The 10,253-nt window shown below is 40.8% G+C and overlaps 1 protein-coding gene across 1 annotated transcript in view; it reads left to right on the forward strand.

Annotated features, from left to right (window-relative positions):
• The first annotated feature begins 620 nt into the window (after window positions 1-620).
• Window positions 621-10,253, forward strand: part of LOC130350243 (V-type proton ATPase catalytic subunit A-like) — a 101,099-nt gene continuing 91,466 nt past the window's right edge. Inside the window, exon 1 of the mRNA XM_056554866.1 lies at window positions 621-670. The gene's annotated coding sequence lies outside the window, so the exon portion shown is untranslated. The remainder of the gene's footprint in view (window positions 671-10,253) is intronic.

Genomic DNA, 10,253 nt, shown 5'->3' on the forward strand with positions numbered 1-10,253 from the left:
AGATAATGGGCATCCTACCCCACCTGGTCTATGGAGGGGGCAGATAATGGGCCTCCTACCCCACCTGGTCTATGGAGGGGGCAGATAATGGGCCTCCTACCCCACCTGGTCTATGGAGGGGGCAGATAATGGGCATCCTACCCTACCTGGTCTATAGAGGGGGCAGATAATGGGCATCCTACCCCACCTGGTCTATGGAGGGGGCAGATAATGGGCATCCTACCCCACCTGGTCTATGGAGGGGGCAGATAATGGGCCTCTCTGGATCAGACTATGATGGAGACAATAGGGGGAATTCTCGGAAGATTTGGGTAAATTTTCATTTTATCTCTAGATCTGAAGTTTTCTCTTCAGGTTTTTACAAATTTGTGATTTTTTGCAATGGAGGAAACGTGTTCTAGTGCGACCACTGAATACATCTGGTGCCCCCAATATCTACTGTGAGGGGCTGCCGGGGGGTCACTTACTTTCTGTCATCACTGCACACAACACAATATGGAGTCCTCCAGCTGAACACAAACAAACCCGTTTACAGTCAACGCCGCATTGTTGTGTGAAGGAGACGCCAGACAGGACCGGCCTGCGCCACCCCGACCCCAACCCCGACCCATCCTGCATATAAGTATGGCCGACCGGAGGCCGCACACAGTCACACCTGAGGATCCCTGAGGTAAGTCTACACTGCACAGTACTACCTCTCCTGTATGTATGGACACTGCACAGTACTACCTCTCCTGTATGTATGGACACTGCACAGCACTACTTCTCCTGTATGTATGGACACTGCACAGTACTACCTCTCCTGTATGTATGGACACTGCACAGTACTACTTCTCCTGTATGTATGGACACTGCACAGTACTACTTCTCCTGTATGTATGGACACTGCACAGTACTACTTCTCCTGTATGTATGGACACTGCACAGTACTACTTCTCCTGTATGTATGGACACTGCACAGTACTACTTCTGTATGTATGGACACTGCACAGTACTACTTCTCCTGTATGTATGGACACTGCACAGTACTACCTCTCCTGTATGTATGGACACTGCACAGTACTACTTCTCCTGTATGTATGGACACTGCACAGTACTACCTCTCCTGTATGTATGGACACTGCACAGTACCACTTCTGTATATATGGACACTGCACAGTACTACTCCTGTATGTATGGAAACTGCACAGTACTACTTCTCCTGTATGTATGGACACTGCACAGTACTACCTCTCCTGTATGTATGGACACTGCACAGTACTACTTCTGTATATATGGACACTGCACAGTACTACCTCCCCTGTATGTATGGACACTGCACAGTACTACTTCTCCTGTATGTATGGACACTGCACAGTACTACTTCTCCTGTATGTATGGACACTGCACAGTACTACTTCTCCTGTATGTATGGACACTGCACAGTACTACTTCTCCTGTATGTATGGACACTGCACAGTACTACTTCTGTATGTATGGACACTGCACAGTACTACTTCTCCTGTATGTATGGACACTGCACAGTACTACCTCTCCTGTATGTATGGACACTGCACAGTACTACTTCTCCTGTATGTATGGACACTGCACAGTACTACTTCTCCTGTATGTATGGACACTGAACAGTACCACTTCTCCTGTATGTATGGACACTGCACAGTACTACTTCTCCTGTATATATGGACACTGCACAGTACTACCTCTCCTGTATGTATGGACACTGCACAGTACTACTTCTCCTGTATGTATGGACACTGCACAGTACTACTTCTCCTGTATGTATGGACACTGAACAGTACTACTTCTCCTGTATGTATGGACACTGAACAGTACCACTTCTCCTGTATGTATGGACACTGCACAGTACTACTTCTCCTGTATATATGGACACTGCACAGTACTACCTCTCCTGTATGTATGGACACTGCACAGTACTACTTCTCCTGTATATATGGACACTGCACAGTACTACTTCTCCTGTATGTATGGACACTGCACAGTACTACTTCTGTATATATGGACACTGCACAGTACTACTTCTCCTGTATGTATGGACACTGCACAGTACTACTTCTCCTGTATATATGGACACTGCACAGTACTACTTCTCCTGTATATATGGACACTGCACAGTACTACTCCTGTATATATGGACACTGCACAGTACTACTCCTGTATATATGGACACTGCACAGTACTACTCCTGTATATATGGACACAGTACTACTTCTCCTGTATATATGGACACTGCACAGTACTACTCCTGTATATATGGACACAGTACTACTTCTCCTGTATATATGGACACTGCACAGTACTACTTCTGTATATATGGACACTGCACAGTACTACTTCTCCTGTATATATGACACTGCACAGTACTACTTCTGTATATATGGACACTGCACAGTACTACTTCTCCTGTATCTATGACACTGCACAGTACTACTTCTGTATATATGGACACTGCACAGTACTACTTCTCCTGTATGTATGGACACTGCACAGTACTACTTCTCCTGTATGTATGGACACTGCACAGTACTACTTCTCCTGTATGTATGGACACTGCACAGTACTACTACTCCTGTATATATGGACACTGCACAGTACTACTCCTGTATATATGGACACAGTACTACTTCTCCTGTATATATGGACACTGCACAGTACTACTTCTGTATATATGGACACTGCACAGTACTACTTCTGTATATATGGACACTGCACAGTACTTCTCCTGTATATATGGACACTGTGCAGTACCACTTCTCCTGTATATATGGACACTGCACAGTACCACTTCTGTATATATGGACACTGCACAGTACTACTTCTGTATATATGGACACTGTGCAGTACTACTTCTGTATATATGGACACTGCACAGCACTACTTCTGTATATATGGACACTGTGCAGTACTACTTCTGTATATATGGACACTGCACAGCACTACTTCTGTATATATGGACACTGCACAGTACCACTTCTGTATATATGGACACTGTGCAGTACTACTTCTGTATATATGGACACTGCACAGTACCACTTCTGTATATATGGACACTGCACAGTACCACTTCTGTATATATGGACACTGCACAGTACCACTTCTGTATATATGGACACTGTGCAGTACTACTTCTGTATATATGGACACTGCACAGTACCACTTCTGTATATATGGACACTGCACAGTACTACTTCTGTATATATGGACACTGTGCAGTACTACTTCTGTATATATGGACACTGCGCAGTACTACTTCTGTATATATGGACACTGCACAGTACTACTTCTGTATATATGGACACTGCACAGTACCACTTCTGTATATATGGACACTGTGCAGTACTACTTCTGTATATATGGACACTGTGCAGTACTACTTCTGTATATATGGACACTGCACAGTACCACTTCTGTATATATGGACACTGTGCAGTACTACTTCTGTATATATGGACACTGCACAGTACCACTTCTGTATATATGGACACTGTGCAGTACTACTTCTGTATATATGGACACTGTGCAGTACTACTTCTGTATATATGGACACTGCACAGTACCACTTCTGTATATATGGACACTGCACAGTACCACTTCTGTATATATGGACACTGCACAGTACCACTTCTGTATATATGGACACTGCACAGTACCACTTCTGTATATATGGACACTGCACAGTACCACTTCTGTATATATGGACACTGCACAGTACCACTTCTGTATATATGGACACTGCACAGTACCACTTCTGTATATATGGACACTGCACAGTACCACTTCTGTATATATGGACACTGTGCAGTACTACTTCTGTATATATGGACACTGTGCAGTACTACTTCTGTATATATGGACACTGCACAGTACTACTTCTGTATATATGGACACTGCACAGTACCACTTCTGTATATATGGACACTGTGCAGTACTACTTCTGTATATATGGACACTGCACAGTACCACTTCTGTATATATGGACACTGTGCAGTACTACTTCTGTATATATGGACACTGCACAGTACCACTTCTGTATATATGGACACTGTGCAGTACTACTTCTGTATATATGGACACTGCACAGTACTACTTCTGTATATATGGACACTGCACAGTACCACTTCTGTATATATGGACACTGTGCAGTACTACTTCTGTATATATGGACACTGCACAGTACTACTTCTGTATATATGGACACTGTGCAGTACCACTTCTGTATATATGGACACTGCACAGTACCACTTCTGTATATATGGACACTGCACAGTACCACTTCTGTATATATGGACACTGCACAGTACCACTTCTGTATATATGGACACTGTGCAGTACTACTTCTGTATATATGGACACTGCACAGTACTACTTCTGTATATATGGACACTGCACAGTACTACTTCTGTATATATGGACACTGTGCAGTACTACTTCTGTATATATGGACACTGCACAGTACCACTTCTGTATATATGGACACTGCACAGTACCACTTCTGTATATATGGACACTGCACAGTACCACTTCTGTATATATGGACACTGCACAGTACCACTTCTGTATATATGGACACTGCACAGTACCACTTCTGTATATATGGACACTGTGCAGTACTACTTCTGTATATATGGACACTGCACAGTACTACTTCTGTATATATGGACACTGCACAGTACTACTTCTGTATATATGGACACTGTGCAGTACTACTTCTGTATATATGGACACTGCACAGTACCACTTCTGTATATATGGACACTGCACAGTACCACTTCTGTAAGCAGTATCAGATTCTGTGTATGAGGAGTTGTGATCAGCTGATCTGTGGGGTCGGTGACAATGATGGGGGTGATGATCTTGGTCTCTGGAGGTCGCAGTCACCTGAAGGTCGGACTCTGCACGAGGAACAAGTCTGATCTGTCGGCACCAACAACAAACCCTGCAGAGCCGGCTCCATGTTTACAGTCAGCAGAACCGACCCTGCGCGTCCTGAACGATGTCACCCTGACCATGTGACCAACTGCTATAGAGCATTATCTACCCCATAGATGTATATTACACATATATATATATCAGTATCTGCCCTATAGATGTATATTACACATATATATATATCAGTATCTACCCCATAGATGTATATTACACATATATATATATCAGTATCTGCCCTATAGATGTATATTACACATATATATATATCAGTATCTACCCTATAGATGTATATTACACATATATATATATATATATCAGTATCTACCCTATAGATGTATATTACACATATATATATATATCAGTATCTACCCTATAGATGTATATTACACATATATATATATATATCAGTATCTACCCTATAGATGTATATTACACATATATATATATATATCAGTATCTACCCTATAGATGTATATTACACATATATATATATCAGTATCTACCCTATAGATGTATATTACACATATATATATATATATCAGTATCTACCCTATAGATGTATATTACACATATATATATATATCTCAGTATCTACCCTATAGATGTATATTACACATATATATATATCAGTATCTACCCTATAGATGTATATTACACATATATATATATCAGTATCTACCCTATAGATGTATATTACACATATATATATATCAGTATCTACCCTATAGATGTATATTACACATATATATATATATATCAGTATCTACCCTATAGATGTATATTACACATATATATATATCAGTATCTACCCTATAGATGTATATTACACATATATATATATATATCAGTATCTACCCTATAGATGTATATTACACATATATATATATATATATCAGTATCTGCCCTATAGATGTATATTACACATATATATATCAGTATCTGCCCTATAGATGTATATTACACACATATATATATATATATCAGTATCTACCCTATAGATGTATATTACACATATATATATATATATCAGTATCTACCCTATAGATGTATATTACACATATATATATATATATATCAGTATCTGCCCTATAGATGTATATTACACATATATATATCAGTATCTGCCCTATAGATGTATATTACACATATATATATATATCAGTATCTACCCTATAGATGTATATTACACATATATATATATATCTCAGTATCTACCCTATAGATGTATATTACACATATATATATATATCAGTATCTACCCTATAGATGTATATTACACATATATATATCAGTATCTGCCCTATAGATGTATATTACACATATATATATATATATCAGTATCTGCCCTATAGATGTATATTACACATATATATATATCAGTATCTGCCCTATAGATGTATATTACACATATATATATATCAGTATCTGCCCTATAGATGTATATTACACATATATATATCAGTATCTGCCCTATAGATGTATATTACACATATATATATATATCTCAGTATCTACCCTATAGATGTATATTACACATATATATATCAGTATCTGCCCTATAGATGTATATTACACATATATATATATCAGTATCTGCCCTATAGATGTATATTACACATATATATATATCAGTATCTGCCCTATAGATGTATATTACACATATATATATATATCAGTATCTGCCCTATAGATGTATATTACACATATATATATCAGTATCTGCCCTATAGATGTATATTACACATATATATATATATCAGTATCTGCCCTATAGATGTATATTACACATATATATATATCAGTATCTACCCTATAGATGTATATTACACATATATATCAGTATCTGCCCTATAGATGTATATTACACATATATATATATCAGTATCTACCCTATAGATGTATATTACACATATATATATCAGTATCTGCCCTATAGATGTATATTACACATATATATATATCAGTATCTGCCCTATAGATATATATTACACATATATATATCAGTATCTGCCCTATAGATGTATATTACACATATATATATCAGTATCTACCCTATAGATGTATATTACACATATATATCTCAGTATCTGCCCTATAGATGTATATTACACATATATATATATATATCAGTATCTACCCTATAGATGTATATTACACATATATATCAGTATCTGCCCTATAGATGTATATTACACATATATATATATCAGTATCTACCCTATAGATGTATATTACACATATATATATCAGTATCTGCCCTATAGATGTATATTACACATATATATATATCAGTATCTGCCCTATAGATATATATTACACATATATATCAGTATCTGCCCTATAGATGTATATTACACATATATATATCAGTATCTACCCTATAGATGTATATTACATATATATATCAGTATCTACCCTATAGATGTATATTACACATATATATATCAGTATCTGCCCTATAGATGTATATTACACATATATATATCAGTATCTGCCCTATAGATATATATTACACATATATATATCAGTATCTGCCCTATAGATGTATATTACACATATATATATCAGTATCTACCCTATAGATGTATATTACATATATATATCAGTATCTACCCTATAGATGTATATTACACATATATATATCAGTATCTGCCCTATAGATGTATATTACACATATATATATATCAGTATCTGCCCTATAGATATATATTACACATATATATATCAGTATCTGCCCTATAGATGTATATATATTAGCTGAGTACTCGGTGTTGTCCGGTTTTTCCTTCCAAATCCTTTTTGGGGAGGAAAATAAACAAAGGAGGAAACTTTTGACTTCATAACCTGTCCTCATATATTGTTGTCATATCCCGACCTCCCATCCTAATATCCTGTCCTCATATCCCGACCTCCCATCCTAATATCCTGTCCTCATATATTGTTGTCATATCCCGACCTCCCATCCTAATATCCTGTCCTCATATCCCGACCTCCCATCCTAATATCCTGTCCTCATATCCCGACCTCCCATCCTAATATCCTGTCCTCATATATTGTTGTTATATCCCGACCTCCCATCCTAATATCCTGTCCTCATATCCCGACCTCCTGTCCTAATATCCTGTCCTCATATCCCGACCTCCTGTCCCGTCCTAATATCCTGTCCTCATATCCCGACCTCCTGTCCCGTCCTAATATCCTGTCCTCATATCCCGACCTCCTGTCCCATCCTAATATCCTGTCCTCATATCCCGACCTCCCATCCTAATATCCTGTCCTCATATCCCGACCTCCCGTCCTAATATCCTGTCCTCATATCCCGACCTCCCATCCTAATATCCTGTCCTCATATCCCGACCTCCTGTCCCGTCCTAATATCCTGTCCTCATATCCCGACCTCCTGTCCCGTCCTAATATCCTGTCCTCATATCCCGACCTCCTGTCCCGTCCTAATATCCTGTCCTCATATCCCGACCTCCTGTCCCATCCTAATATCCTGTCCTCATATCCCGACCTTCTGTCCCGTCCTAATATCCTGTCCTCATATCCCGACCTCCCGTCCTAATATCCTGTCCTCATATCCCGACCTCCTGTCCCGTCCTAATATCCTGTCCTCATATCCCGACCTCCTGTCCCGTCCTAATATCCTGTCCTCATATCCCGACCTACTGTCCCGTCCTAATATCCTGTCCTCATATCCCGACCTCCCATCCTAATATCCTGTCCTCATATCCCGACCTCCTGTCCCGTCCTAATATCCTGTCCTCATATCCCGACCTCCTGTCCCGTCCTAATATCCTGTCCTCATATCCCGACCTCCTGTCCCGTCCTAATATCCTGTCCTCATATCCCGACCTCCTGTCCCGTCCTAATATCCTGTCCTCATATCCCGACCTCCCATCCTAATATCCTGTCCTCATATCCCGACCTCCCATCCTAATATCCTGTCCTCATATCCCGACCTCCCGTCCTAATATCCTGTCCTCATATCCCGACCTCCTGTCCCGTCCTAATATCCTGTCCTCATATCCCGACCTCCTGTCCCGTCCTAATATCCTGTCCTCATATCCCGACCTCCTGTCCCGTCCTAATATCCTGTCCTCATATCCCGACCTCCTGTCCCGTCCTAATATCCTGTCCTCATATCCCGACCTCCTGTCCTAATATCCTGTCCTCATATCCCGACCTCCCATCCTAATATCCTGTCCTCATATCCCGACCTCCTGTCCCGTCCTAATATCCTGTCCTCATATCCCGACCTCCTGTCCCGTCCTAATATCCTGTCCTCATATCCCGACCTCCTGTCCCATCCTAATATCCTGTCCTCATATCCCGACCTCCCATCCTAATATCCTGTCCTCATATCCCGACCTCCTGTCCCGTCCTAATATCCTGTCCTCATATCCCGACCTCCTGTCCCGTCCTAATATCCTGTCCTCATATCCCGACCTCCTGTCCCGTCCTAATATCCTGTCCTCATATCCCGACCTCCTGTCCCATCCTAATATCCTGTCCTCATATCCCGACCTCCCATCCTAATATCCTGTCCTCATATCCCGACCTCCCGTCCTAATATCCTGTCCTCATATCCCGACCTCCCATCCTAATATCCTGTCCTCATATCCCGACCTCCTGTCCCGTCCTAATATCCTGTCCTCATATCCCGACCTCCTGTCCCATCCTAATATCCTGTCCTCATATCCCGACCTCCCGTCCTAATATCCTGTCCTCATATCCCGACCTCCTGTCCCGTCCTAATATCCTGTCCTCATATCCCGACCTCCTGTCCCGTCCTAATATCCTGTCCTCATATCCCGACCTCCTGTCCCGTCCTAATATCCTGTCCTCATATCCCGACCTCCTGTCCCGTCCTAATATCCTGTCCTCATATCCCGACCTCCCGTCCTAATATCCTGTCCTCATATCCCGACCTCCTGTCCCGTCCTAATATCCTGTCCTCATATCCCGACCTCCTGTCCCGTCCTAATATCCTGTCCTCATATCCCGACCTCCTGTCCCGTCCTAATATCCTGTCCTCATATCTCGACCTCCTGTCCTAATATCCTGTCCTCATATCCCGACCTCCTGTCCCGTCCTAATATCCTGTCCTCATATCCCGACCTCCTGTCCCGTCCTAATATCCTGTCCTCATATCCCGACCTCCTGTCCCGTCCTAATATCCTGTCCTCATATCCCGACCTCCTGTCCCATCCTAATATCCTGTCCTCATATCCCGACCTCCCATCCTAATATCCTGTCCTCATATCCCGACCTCCCGTCCTAATATCCTGTCCTCATATCCCGAC

Source organism: Hyla sarda, unplaced genomic scaffold (genome assembly GCF_029499605.1).
Source record: "Hyla sarda isolate aHylSar1 unplaced genomic scaffold, aHylSar1.hap1 scaffold_940, whole genome shotgun sequence".
Lineage (NCBI taxonomy): Eukaryota > Metazoa > Chordata > Amphibia > Anura > Hylidae > Hyla > Hyla sarda.